Source organism: Medicago truncatula, chromosome 4 (genome assembly GCF_003473485.1).
Source record: "Medicago truncatula cultivar Jemalong A17 chromosome 4, MtrunA17r5.0-ANR, whole genome shotgun sequence".
NCBI lineage: Eukaryota > Viridiplantae > Streptophyta > Magnoliopsida > Fabales > Fabaceae > Medicago > Medicago truncatula.
The window spans coordinates 40,565,128-40,578,769 of record NC_053045.1 but is presented as its reverse complement, the minus strand read 5'-3'; the positions used below and the strand labels follow the sequence as shown (position 1 = coordinate 40,578,769).

The 13,642-nt window shown below is 31.2% G+C and overlaps 1 pseudogene across 1 annotated transcript; it reads left to right on the top strand.

Annotated features, from left to right (window-relative positions):
- Positions 1 to 6,887: 6,887 nt before the first annotated feature.
- LOC11446188 (putative vesicle-associated membrane protein 726) lies at positions 6,888 to 12,676 on the top strand (annotated as a pseudogene). The gene is made up of 5 exons (XR_003011538.2): positions 6,888 to 7,220; positions 7,504 to 7,645; positions 7,726 to 7,846; positions 11,998 to 12,060; positions 12,305 to 12,676. The product of XR_003011538.2 is annotated as a putative vesicle-associated membrane protein 726 (transcript).
- Positions 12,677 to 13,642: the final 966 nt, after the last annotated feature.

Genomic DNA, 13,642 nt, shown 5'->3' with positions numbered 1-13,642 from the left:
CAAAGTTTTTTCCACCATGGGAAAGTGGGTCCATTAAGGACGGGTGGCGGTTTCAACCTATTACATTTTAAAAAAAAGGAAAAATCTTATTAACTTATTTTATTCAGTTTTATGTTTTTACTATTTCACCTCCTTAGAGTAAAAACGCACGGACTGTCTTTTTTTACTCTTCTGCCCTTCACCCATCAACACATAACACCACTATTTTCTATCATCCATCATGAATGCAAGCGACCCATTTCATCATTACTCTCATAGCTCAAGTTTAACCCAATCTCTTTGTATAACAATGAAGGAATATTATCATGACAGTACCACAAATTCCCCTCTTGTAATCATTTTGTTCTAAAACTAACACCCATCTCTTTTTGTTTTATTGGATTATTGTTCATTGATCCGAAAAAGCAATGATAATATCAAAGAATTGATGAAAAATGAAAGCTATCTTTGCATCTATGAACAAATTTTATGAAGATCAAGAAGGTGTTGTAGTTAATTAATTGATCAACAGCGCTGCAACACTCCCTAATCTTGCCTTCAGAACCTGTCAACACATCTAAGGAACTTGTCAACACAGTTTTGGAATTGGAAAAAATTGATGATGATAAAGGGTTTAGAAGAAGATTTGGGTTGGGGTGGTGAAGGTTTGAAGGATGAAGATGATGTTGGTAGGGATGATGTAACTATTTATTAAACTAAACTGTAACTGTTTTTTTTTTTTTTAATAACCGTTGCTCAATAAAAAATCAGCTGAAAAAAATTAAATGAAAAATAGTTAAAAAATAATCGTTGTTTAATCAATTCGTGGGGCTCATTGCTGCAGTTCACAATACCAAACAACAAGTTGCAACCATTAATAGGTCACTAATCTCAGCCATTCAAATAAAAAAACTATTAAATCTATGGTTGTGGTTCAACTTTCCCATGATAGAAAAGAACGTCCCTTTCCCATGAACTCCACACCTAGTTATTAATCTTATCATTGCTTGGAGGGAGAATAATTGATGAATGGGCGAAGCCATATTTAATGACGAGAGCTTCAAAATTTAAGCGTGAATAATTTAGTCTCACATCATATAGATATTGCTAAAAGAAAGATATTTAAATTTGTTAATAGTTTGTTTTACTAAAATAAAATAAAAAAATGATATTTGTACAATCAATTTGTGACAACTCTCCCTCTCTCACTCATATGAGCAATGATATTTGAACAACCATTTGGTACAACCTACTCCTTTTCTCTCTTTTCATTGGTCAAAAACAATGGAGAGAATAAGGAAGAGAGAGAGAGTAAAAATAGAATGTGAGTATTAGAGAGAAAGTTGTCACAAAATGGTTGTGCAAATATCATTTCTCTATTTATATTCTCTTTTCTTTTTTCTTTCACTGTTGTTTTTGACTAATAAAAAGAGAGAGAAATGGAGTTGTCGTCAAAGTTGTCTCAAATTGTTGTTCAAATATATCACCACTTATTTGTGAATAAACTTAAAACATCCAATTCAATAGCAAGGATCGTAAAATGCATATAATAAAAGTGACAATATTGAAGTGTTAAAAGTACAATGTCTTTGAATATGTAGTGTTTTGGTTATCATTTGTTGAATATGTAAATTGTAACGAGTCAATCTGAACAGAACAAACAATGCAATATGACATGAAAAGGAAGAACAAAATAGCAACATTGCACTAAGATAACGAAATAAAAAAACTCAAATATATGTAAATATTAGTTATTTAGAAAAAATATGCAGATGGATGATTCAAAATAAAGAATGATTCAAAATCATCATTCTTCGATGAATTAAGAAGACGGGTTAGAGAGAAGATGAAACTTCTCACAAAAAAAAAAGAGAAACGACTCTAATAAATTTGTTAACATGGTTTAATTAAAATGAAAATAATTAAGAAGTTGTTTGTTATCGTTTTTTTAAACCATTTGCATAAGTATTTTATGCGTTTGTTGCAACTTTTTTAAGAAAATTAGAATCTAAAACTACATAAAATAACTTCTAGTATTTCATGTGTTTATTACAACTTTTGTAAAAGTATTTCTTATATTTGTTACAATTTTTGTAAAAGTGTAAATATTCAAACATCAGAATTTTTTTAGTTATATCTTACGTCAAAACATAATTAACACTTACGAATATATGCCTCTAGTCGGTCCATAAACTCCCAAAAATTAGTGACTTTTTATGATAGAAATGTTCAACAGGTTGTGAAAAACTCTCTAATCAATAATTTGGGAGTCCAAGCAGTTTGAGGTGCAGATAAAATACCATGGACTTCCATCAATACTTGATAAAAGCAAGATGTCTATTTTTAATTTTATTAAGGAAATAAAAAACTATTTCTTTGATCAGTAGCATATGTCTTTCTAAAACAGGTGATGTAGTCATTGTAAGTCCATGTTGTAAGCTATTTCATGCTATGTATAGGTACATTTCTCATTCCATCATCACTTAGTAATGAAATAGAAGAAAATGTTAATTTTTTTCTTCTGTGGGGGATATAGTTCGAGTAACGAAGTTATTGGTTGGCGGCTCTTCTGTGATGAACCATGTAAACACAAAAATGTAAAAAATATGGGCTTCAAAAATCTCATCTCATAGGTTATAATCTTGCTATGCTTGGCAAGTAAGGTTGGAAATTTATGTCAAAGCCAAATTGTGGAGTATCCCGCCTTTTTGGGGTAGATATTTCCCTCCAGTGATTATCTTGATTTATGTATAGGATATGATGCAAGTTATGTGTGGCGGAATATTTGGAATGTAAAATGTGTTGTTTGGTAATGTAGTAGATGGTGTATTAGTTCTAGTGAGCATATGGAATCTAGTTTTACACAATAACTGATAACACGGTGCATTTGTTAGATGACTGAGACATGGTGCAATAAATTGGACATGCACCAGATTCAGGCCTAGCAGTAACAAAGGTAATTAAACAGATAAAATCGACGACAAGTTATCTAAAATGTAACATTGATGATTTATTTTTCTCGAGGTTGAATGTAGTTGATATTGACATTTACATTTAGGATGATCAAATATATTTCATTCTTGCAAAAATGGAATGATACACTCCTCTAAACGAAGACACATGTCTTTATTCAACTTAGAAGTGGTTGAAAGATATTTAGTTTATCATAAACTTTGATAACTTTCATTTTAGAAACTCGTGTGGAATTTATTTGAAGGCATTCAATGAGAAAACTCATGCTTTTGCAAGAATATGCACATCTCTAGCTTTATTTTTTTTTTTGAACGATGCACATCTCTAGCTATTTTCCAAATTTTAATTGATATTTTAACATGTATCCAAAATATTATTTTGAATGATATGCTATAAGCACTTGTAGTAAAAGAAGTAGAAATGAAATATAAATATAATCAAATACATTTTTTTTTATTTGCATCAAATAAAATAACTAATGTTTTATAAGTCAAATCTGATTTACCGTCTTAGTAAAGATAAGATAAATAGATGAATGAACATGTTTATTCACTCTTAAATTTATATCAATCCATCAAATTCAAACACAATTTTTTTGAAACCTCAACTCGCTTAACTTATATAAATATGCCGGTTCGTCAAATTTGACTGTTAAGCACATTTGCATGACATTAATTGGTGACATGTCCTTCCACCTCACCGTCCATGCAAGTGAGGGCTACTTTGATCGAAAATTTTGATTCCAATAAAAAAATTAAAAATAATAATCAAGTTAAAAAATTTGAGGGACTAATTAGAAGAAATCCATGAAATAAAACTCGCTTTGCAAATTAATACAAGTTAAGCAAATTGAGGGACTGATTAGATACTTAGAAAATTTGAGGACAAATTTAATCGACTGGTATAAACTTGAGGAAGAACAGCCTTATTCACTCATAAATATATGTGTTGTAAGATGAGAGGAAACAAATCCTCTTCATTTTTCATTTTTCATGTTTCACATCTCAACCCTAAACTAATCTTTCCGTCTTTGTTCAAGTACCAAAAATGCCACCTCTTTAAATTTTAATGACCTAAATGTTTCACATTATTTCTTCATTTTTTTTTTCAATATAAGAATCCTAATCCAAAATGAGATGAGACTAAGAGAGCCAACTTTTTTTATTTTTGCTGAAGTGAGAGAGAGAGCTAAATGCTAAAACGTCATTTTTACGGTAAGATGGGAGAGACGCTAATGGAAGTTTTACATGTGTAAAACTAAAAGTACATTCTACCTAAAAAAGCACAGGTAATCCATTGTATAATACTATATACTATACTACTATATCGCATCACATACTAGGATTATTAATCTAAAAAAGACACTTGTATTATTTTAGTGAGTGTCGGAAAATTAAAATGTCCTTATTGTTGGATTAGCTGGTGCTGTCAGGTGAGGTGAGTAGGATGTTTCAGAATAAAATTAGAAGACGATAAATAAACAGAATAAACAATTACACTGTATTCTTTTCAAAAATAAAAAATTAGACTATACTCCGTAACTAATTAACTGTGGCCAAACGCACACGGTGCATATGATCACAAAGACACAACCACAATGCCACTCCTTTGTTTTCTTTCCATTTGCTCGAAGGAGTTGCATACATTAATTTTTTTTTTGACAAGAGTTGCATACATTAATTATAAGCTAACTTTTTACTTTATTTAATTTATTGAATAAATGACGGGTGTGACCTATAATATAGACCATATATATTATTTATTGAATAATCTAAAAAGTAAAATGTTGTTTAATTAAGATCGGATGAAATAACTATATACCAAAATAAATAAATGTGTATAGTATTTTCTTTAAGTTTGTGAACAAAATTTCAAAACCGTTGGAAACTCATATACACAATTGCAAGACTTTCGATTTGAAATTAGGTGAAGGTTTTCAAATAATTTCCAATCTAACAAATATGTATACATTTATCTAATCACATTCCATCATTGTAACTTGCAAAGATATTTTAAGAATTAATATAATAAAATGGTGCGTCTATGACATTGTATTTTCTCCTCTTCAATGCGTCAATGACATCTTCTTCTCTTCATCCAGGCTTCGTCGCCTTCATCAATCACTCACTAAACACCTATCTTGTTCTATTATTTGATTTTCATATAAATCCAACACAAACCAACAAGTAAATGAAATGATTTAAATCCTCTTTCATGTTTAAATCTGTTTTTTTTTAGCAACTTTCATGTTTAAATCTAACATAAGAGAGTTATGTAAATGGTCTCACCATTAAATTTTATCGAGTTTTACAAGTTAAAAATATGTAAATGAGATCCAATAAAATTCAATCAGTAAGATCATGAACATAACTCCTATGTAGAATTTAGGCTTAATTACTCATTTGGTCCCTTAACTTATTTTTTGGTTTCGTTTTGGTCCCTTAACTATTAAAAGTTTCGTTTTGGTCCCTTAACTTACTTTTTGGTTTCGTTCTGGTCCCTTAACTATTAAAAGTTTCGTTTTGATCCCTTAATTTATTTTTAGGTTTTGTTTTGGTCCCTTAACTCTTCCTTCGTCAACCACTTTGGTCCTTTATGCTAGGATGAATGTATTAGAGTTAAGGGACCAAAACGAAACCAAAAAATAAGTTAAGGGACCAAAACGAAACCAAAAAATAAGTTAAGGGATCAAAACAAAACTTTTAATAGTTAAGGGACCAAAACGAAACTAAAAAATAAGTTAAAGGACCAAAACGAAACTTTTAATAGTTAAGGGACCAAAATAAAACCAAAAAATAAGTTAAGGGACTAAATGAGTAATTAAGCCTAGAATTTAAAAGACAAAAATATATTGAATAATGATAAATGTTTAGACTAATCCTTAAAAAAAAGAAGTTTAGACTAATATTTTACCCGAACTTAAAAATATACAATTTTTTTTTTACTTTTTCTTTTTTTCGAATTGATGCATTGCTCAAATGATTTTGAATACGGATCTTGTACTGTCAAATGACGATCGTATGCGACCTGAACGGTTGATTTCAGTCAACCACATACAATCAACAATGCATATGGACCGATGCATGGTTCGAATTTCAAACAGGGCAAAAAACATGAGAGAAAGACAGATAAAATTTCATAAGTTTTTCATAAGAGATTTCACATATTTTCTGTTTTATTTCGTTTATTTTTGTGATTTCGTCATCTCTTAACGACTCCGTTTGATTTCCCGTCTTAGTGCGGTGTTTATTTGATTCAAGTTGAAAGATTAGCTTTGAGCAAGTGCAGATCTGATCAATGACAATGACTTTGGCATCGTCAACGTTGCAGATCCGGAGTCATGATTATTCCGAAGACATGAATATAGTCATATTAATCATATTTGTAGGCATATGCACTTTGCCGTTTTATGCTATTAGCATGGATGTTAAGAGTTTGTTCACATATTCATCTTTTTTGTTTTTAGCGAATTTGAATTTGTATTATATCGATGTACTCTATCAATTTGAATGAATGAATGTTTATTTTTGTAAAAGTTTTTTTTTTTTTACACAAAACACAATAAAGTAACTTGTCGTAAAAACCTAACTTTGTCCTTTTTAAATCTTAAACCCATCATTATATTATTATTATGAGTGAAAAAATCATTATATTATAACCAAACAATTGTACTTAATGGTTTCATCAAATAGCAAAGTTATTTAGATAACTTTGATTTTCGATGAAACAATTTTTTATCAAACTTTATTTACTTTTCGATCAAACTTTAGATTATCAATCTCATAATGCTATAGATAGCACGGATGACATTGATGACATTGACCAATGTCACCATGCTTACGAGGATTCCTTAAAAAAAAAAAAATTAATAATCATTCCTTAATACATGGCTTTGTAATTATCACATTACTTTATAAAACACACCTAAACCATTTCTTTATTCTCACTCTTTCTCTCTCTATATTTACTCTCTAGAAAAGAAGAGAAAAGAGAAAGAAAAAGTTGATCGAGAATATAGCAAACAGCATCACCACAAGAAACCTCTTCGTTCGATAGATCTGTGGAGAAGAAGATGGGACAGAACCAAAAATCTCTGATCTACGCTTTCGTTTCTCGCGGAAGCGTGATTCTCTCTGAATACACTGAATTCAGCGGAAACTTCAACTCCATCGCTTTTCAATGCCTTCAGAAGCTTCCAGCTTCTAACAACAAATTCACTTACAATTGTGATGGCCACACCTTCAACTACCTCGTCGATAATGGCTACAGTTCGTACTTTTCACTTTTTTTTTTTCAATATTTTCAATCTTAATCGTGATTTATTTCATTTCCAATCTAGCGTAATCGTAGTTCTAAACTCGATTTTATGAACAAATCAATAACCTAGAAATTAGTTATATCGGTATATGTATGCTATTTTGATTTTATTATGAAGTGATTTTAGGTTAGGGTTTTATTTTAGTGAAATTCGTGTTTTATATGCTTATTGTCTATGTTGATGTTAATTTTGAAGTTCGATGTTGCGTTTTGAGTAATTTCTTGTTATTGTAGCGTATTGTGTTGTTGCGGATGAAACTGTTGGAAGACAAGTGCCGGTGGCTTTTCTGGAGCGTGTGAAGGATGATTTTGTTGCGAAATATGGTGGTGGGAAGGCGTCTACAGCTGCACCTAACAGCTTGAATAAGGAATTTGGGTAATGAGTTTTATGTTTTGTGTGAGGTTGATGGTTTGTTGTTGAAGGGAAGTTTGTGATTTGATGTTTAATGGTTGCAGGCCAAAATTGAAGGAACATATGCAGTATTGTGTTGATCACCCGGAGGAGGTGAGTAAGCTTGCTAAGGTGAAAGCTCAGGTGTCTGAAGTGAAAGGTGTCATGATGGAGAACATTGAAAAGGTATACTTATCTTACTTTTACTTAAGAGGATTGTATGATGTGAGCCGAATGGATTTAACTGCTTTGTGATTTAAGAATCGTATTTTGTAGGAAGAATGTATATATTTGATTGTTTAAATTTTTACAAAAATAGAAAATACTGCATAACACATAGAGTGAATTTTTGAGAAAACCTTTATATACGAATACTAAACCTCATAAGTGAGACCATGAAGTTAGTCTGGCCAGTATTTTATGAAATTCATCCATTTTGCAAGAGTTAGACTCTCACAAGTTGTGATTCATACTGCACAATTCGGTAGGTTACATTTGAAAGTAATTAAACTGAGTGTTTGGAGAGACAAAAGAGGGGAGGGAAAGTTTTCTAAAACTCAAACGTCTGGCTTGTTTTGGGTTACGTATGGAATCTTGGTTTTTCTGTTCTATTTTCTTTAATTAATTAGTATGACTATAAATAGACATTGATATAGTGAATTATTTTACAATAATGACAAAATAAGTATATCTAAATTCTTACTTTTTTGGTATATCATTGCACGTGTAAGATATATATATTAGGATTAAATTTATTTTTAGTTATTGTAAAATGAGGAAACTTTTCTTCGCTTTTCATCCCACCAAAATTTGAAAATGATGTTTTTGGTCCCTGCCATTATACATCATTGGTTAACTGCTTATAAGTTAATAAAGGTTCATTTGGCCATCCCTAATGATACCCAACAATGGTTGTGGTGTCATGTTAGCAGTTTACTACATGAAAAACCTTTCTTTGAGCTGTAAAATGAATTGTATTTTTCTTTCCAAAAGTAATAGCCAAGTACCAAGAAACAATGATTGTTAGAGGGATAAAAATCACATGGACCTAAACCAAAATTCACTCGTTTTATAGAGACCAAAAGCAAAACTTTCAAAGTTTGAAAGGATTAAAATTGAAGAAATTTTTATACATTGACCAAAATCAAAATTTGCTCATTTTACAAAATATCAAACGCATCTTTAACCCAATATAGTATTTATTATATAAAATTACACTTTTTATTTTTGAAAGGATCTTGCTGTTTGTTAAAATTATACATTAGTATAGTTTTTTATATTCATGTATATCATTTTTTATATTTTTGGACAGTATAAATATACTTTCATAAACTTGTTTATGACAATAATATATTACCCCCTTTGTCTCATAATAATTATCACATTTGCAAAAAAAAAAAGTCGTCTTAGAAGAGTGTCACTTTCAATTTTCAATGTAGTTTTAATTGAATTTTTCCAATTGTACCATCTAACTAATACAATGTGCATCACTCCCAAGTTATTATTTTCTACTTTTCATTTATGATAATGAAAATACATCAATGGTTAATAATAATAATAATTTAGTAAAATCACAATTATCATAAATGAAAAGTAGAAAATAATAACTTGGGAGTGATGCACAACAACAATCAAGCCATATCCCATTAAGTGTGATTGGCTACATGGATCAAACGACGTCATAATGTTCTTTGACAATTCTATTTCTTTCATTTATCATTTTTCTTCATTTGTGTGAAATGGTCAAATACGATAGTAATTGTGGGATGGATGAAGTGATATTTAATAGTAATATCATATCATCATTGCATCTCTTTTTTCTTTCATTTTGTCTCTCTTTAACACTTGTTATATCTATGTATTATTATTATTATTATTATTATTATTTATTATTATATGCCCATTAACAGTCAAACCTTGGAATGGAAAACGTAAGTTTCCTAGTCAGTACACAAAACTGAAGTAACACAAACGAATATAAAAAGAAACTGCTGGAGTCCCACTTCAAAGAGATAAGAAAAAAAATATACATGAACATCTCAAATCCGTATAAAATGCAGCTGTGAGCCATTATCCAGTCAATCCATTTTCATTTCTGAGCGTGCATGGTTTGTTAACTACAATAACTGGTCAACCACAGGTTTTGACCAGTTTTAGAAATTTTTATACTGGTTTACGAACTTGTAGTCCGGTTCTTATGCCAGCAAATTTTAACGTCTAATCGCACCAAGCACAATTCCGGCTCTTGGTTCAACTTGTCGAACCGGCCGTTTTAGTTATGATAATTACCTTGGTTAGAAATATTAGTGGGAGGGAGTTAAACCTACACTACATCTCCTTATCTCTCTATCCCTTGTGTTCCTCCCACGAAACCACTTTATCATTACTTGATTGAACATGTGCTATATTGATTATTCAATCACTCTGATCTCATAATTCTAAAACAAAGGCTACACATAGTCCCCCATTCATTCTGCACTCGCATTTGTATGCATTCCAGTACTCTGTTTTCATTCTTCTGCTATGTAGGCTTCATAGAGTCACTTGCTCATTCTATCAGCACGTCATTTTACTATAATTTTTTTCTGCTATTGTACTTCTGAAACATAGGCTTGAGACAGTCATTTTTGGGGGCCTCAAAGTTTAAGTGGAAGAAAGATATTATCTTAAAGCATTATATTATTTTATATAATATATTACACATCACATCAAAGTATTGTTCAATGTCCACAAACAACATGGGATAGTTAGGCTGAATTAGTATATTCTCATTTGTTTATTTGCCACACAGTATCATGACTTATGAGTTTGCTTGGTTACTTTTGTATTATGTTTTTTTGTATTAGTTACTACATAAGCTGATAGTGGGAGTGTGTGACCCAGCTTAGGCATTGAGTATGTTTTAGTCAGACTTGCAGCTTTCTTTACACAAACCAAAAGTTGCAATTAAATGAGGGTTCTTGTGTAATCATGACATTTTATTAAATATAACAACAAAAAATTGGATTTTTTTTTTTTTTTTTTTTTTTTTATGTTCAATTGGGTGGCCACCTAATTTGGGAAAAGGTTCACAAGGACTAGGGTTCAAGAGGAGCAAAAAAAATGGAACCGACTAAGTTTGCATTCCTCTTTTCAGATTGAACCCATTTCCCACGTTGTCTATTTTTGTCGGTGTTTTAGTATAAAGAATCTATTATATCAAAATTCATCTTGAACAACCATATTTCTTTGATTGCATGAAACAAACATTAGACTGCTATTTTAATACCTAATGAAGTAGTGGATGATGTTACTCCAGGAAAAAAAAGGATATAACTTAGTTTTTAGGTTGGATTTTAAGGAAGCATAGGGGGAGTCAGGGTTATATAAGTTTCTTGGCAGGCAGTACTTTGGTTCTAAATGGAGAAAGTGGATTCCCCTTCTGGCCAAATATTTTGTTATTTTGCATGGTGAGCCTAAGGCTTGCTTTTATGGGCATAACAAGGAGTTAGGCAAGGGGACCTTCTAATTCTATCTCGTTCAAGTGCTGTTGATGGGGACCTACCATCTTTTGGTTTATCGTGTATTCCGTTGTGGTTCCATGCTTCGATTATCACTTCCTATTTGATGCCTCTGAATTCCATATTGAAAGTTTGATCAAATTGATTCAATGCTTTCGTATATAGCCATATCCCATAGGGTGCAATAAATTGAGTTTGATTCAGAAAATATGGTTCAATAAGGATGTCTTGTGGAAAAAAATTCATCTATCCGTAAGTTTCCTCAGGCTATCGCTGGCTTGAAACTAAATCTAGTTACCAGTTAAATGGTCGAAAACAATGTTCGCCGACTTCTCATGATTTTTTTCTTGTTGAAAACCATATTAGAAGATGTTTTGATCTGGATATATTTATGGATGTTTTGAAAGCACACTTTCTCTTCTTTCATAATAGAAGATGTTACTTATATTTCTATTGCACATGGCTTGAGTTGTGATTGCTTGAGTTGTGCTTTGCTCACTGATTATTTGAAGCTAAGTTCCTTCACTGGGCCAAAATTAAATTACGTAGAAAACCAAGATTTAACTGTAGTATTCAACTATTCTACAACTAGCAAGTATTTACTCTTGATTCTTGTAGACATGACAATTACAATTTTGTGCTTTTCAATCGCATATTGAAGGAGTGGATTTCTGTCTATTAATTATACCATATATATGGTATTGAAAAGGAGATATCACAGCGATTGTACATATCAGAAGAAAAGTAGTCCAAGTTTTGGGCTGCAATCATGATTAGATGTCTCATAATCGTGGACATTCTGTTAGATTATATTGACATGTTTGAAACTTAATGTAGGTCCTGGACAGGGGGGAAAAGATAGAGCTTTTGGTTGACAAGACTGAGAACCTTCATCACCAGGTTGGTAATTCATTGGAAGGTGTTGAACTAAAGCATCAGTACTTAGTTTTTTTTTCATGTGAACAACTATTGTTTCTAGTTGCATTTTTTATGATAATTGTTGGCACACCGAGTGTCATGATAAGATCTACTCCTTCCTCTCCATCCCACACAAAAGATGGGTTGGGGTGGGGTTATTAAAAAAACCATTGCCTGTTTTTTTTTTAACTCGAAATGTTTTCTAACTTGCTGTTTTCTGAGGCAGGCACAAGACTTCAGGAACTCAGGGACCAAAATCCGCAGAAAAATGTGGCTGCAAAATATGAAGATAAAGCTGATTGTATTGGCAATTTTGATAGCTCTGATCCTCATAATTGTCCTCCCAATTGTCCTTAAGAATAAATAAACGCCACTCTCGGAGACATTTATCTGGTTATTTTGACTTTCTTGTGATTATTATATGATGATGATGATGAGGAAAGCTATCAGGTGTATGACATGATTTTGTATTTAGTCAAGATATCAGAACCTGTATACCGTTCACTTTTAAGCTTTTACAGTATGATGGTGATGATGATATACTAATGCTTCTATATGTTTTTTTTGCCTGTCTATTGTAGTTTGATTTCAATTTCAATTTTTCCCGACCCATCCTGTTATCATTATTCATGCAATTTGAACACCTTGTTTGTTGTGTATGAATGATTTCTCGCAAGAAAAAATTGAATTATCTGGATGGCAAATAATGTCTTTAAATATTGGAGATGTCATCAACTTTTTCTCTATTTTTTACATTTTCACAAACGAGGCACTTGTAGTTGTTCAATCCACTGGGAAAGGTTTTCTAAGTTTATCACGAAAGATAGCTCATGCAAATAATGTGTTTACACAAAAGTGTATGATTTATATGTATCACCGTACATTTTCTCATTGATATGAAACCAACTTCAATTGGTCCAAAACTGAACCAATTTGTCTGGAATCTTTAGACTAGATACTGCAGACTGCAACCTTAATCGAAGTCCCGTGTGGAGCAAACAATTAGGTTTTTCTAGCAGGGATGTGGCATACGTGTTTTTCAACTTATTTTCCTTTTTGCGAAACTTGTGTTTATTTGTGTGAAAGGAAGACTATCATTCCATTGAATTTAACTTGTTTTTCTTTTCGATAAAAATTCAATTCCATCGAATTAACTTCTTGTAGTAAGGTATTGTTTTTTTGTAACCAAAAAAAGGTATTGCTTTTACATTATCAGAAACTTACTATATGGCTTTGTCCTGAGTTATTTATCGAGTAATCATTTTTGTATTGTTGTGCCAAATAATTTCGCGCTGTGTATTATTTAGATTTTTTCGTTATTGGGATGAATTTTTTTTATTTCAGCAATGATGCGATTAATAAACATGAATTGAGTAAATAATATCCTTTATTTATTTAAGATGAAGGGATGATATTTCAGTCTAAGGAAGATCTTCACACTTAAAAGAGCACTTACAATCTAAATGTCGTCTTTTATAACATGACACTTGAGTTTTGCTTGTGAAAAAGTAAAATGGTTCAAACATGGCTCATTTATTTTCAACGAGTTGCACTAAAAGTTTTA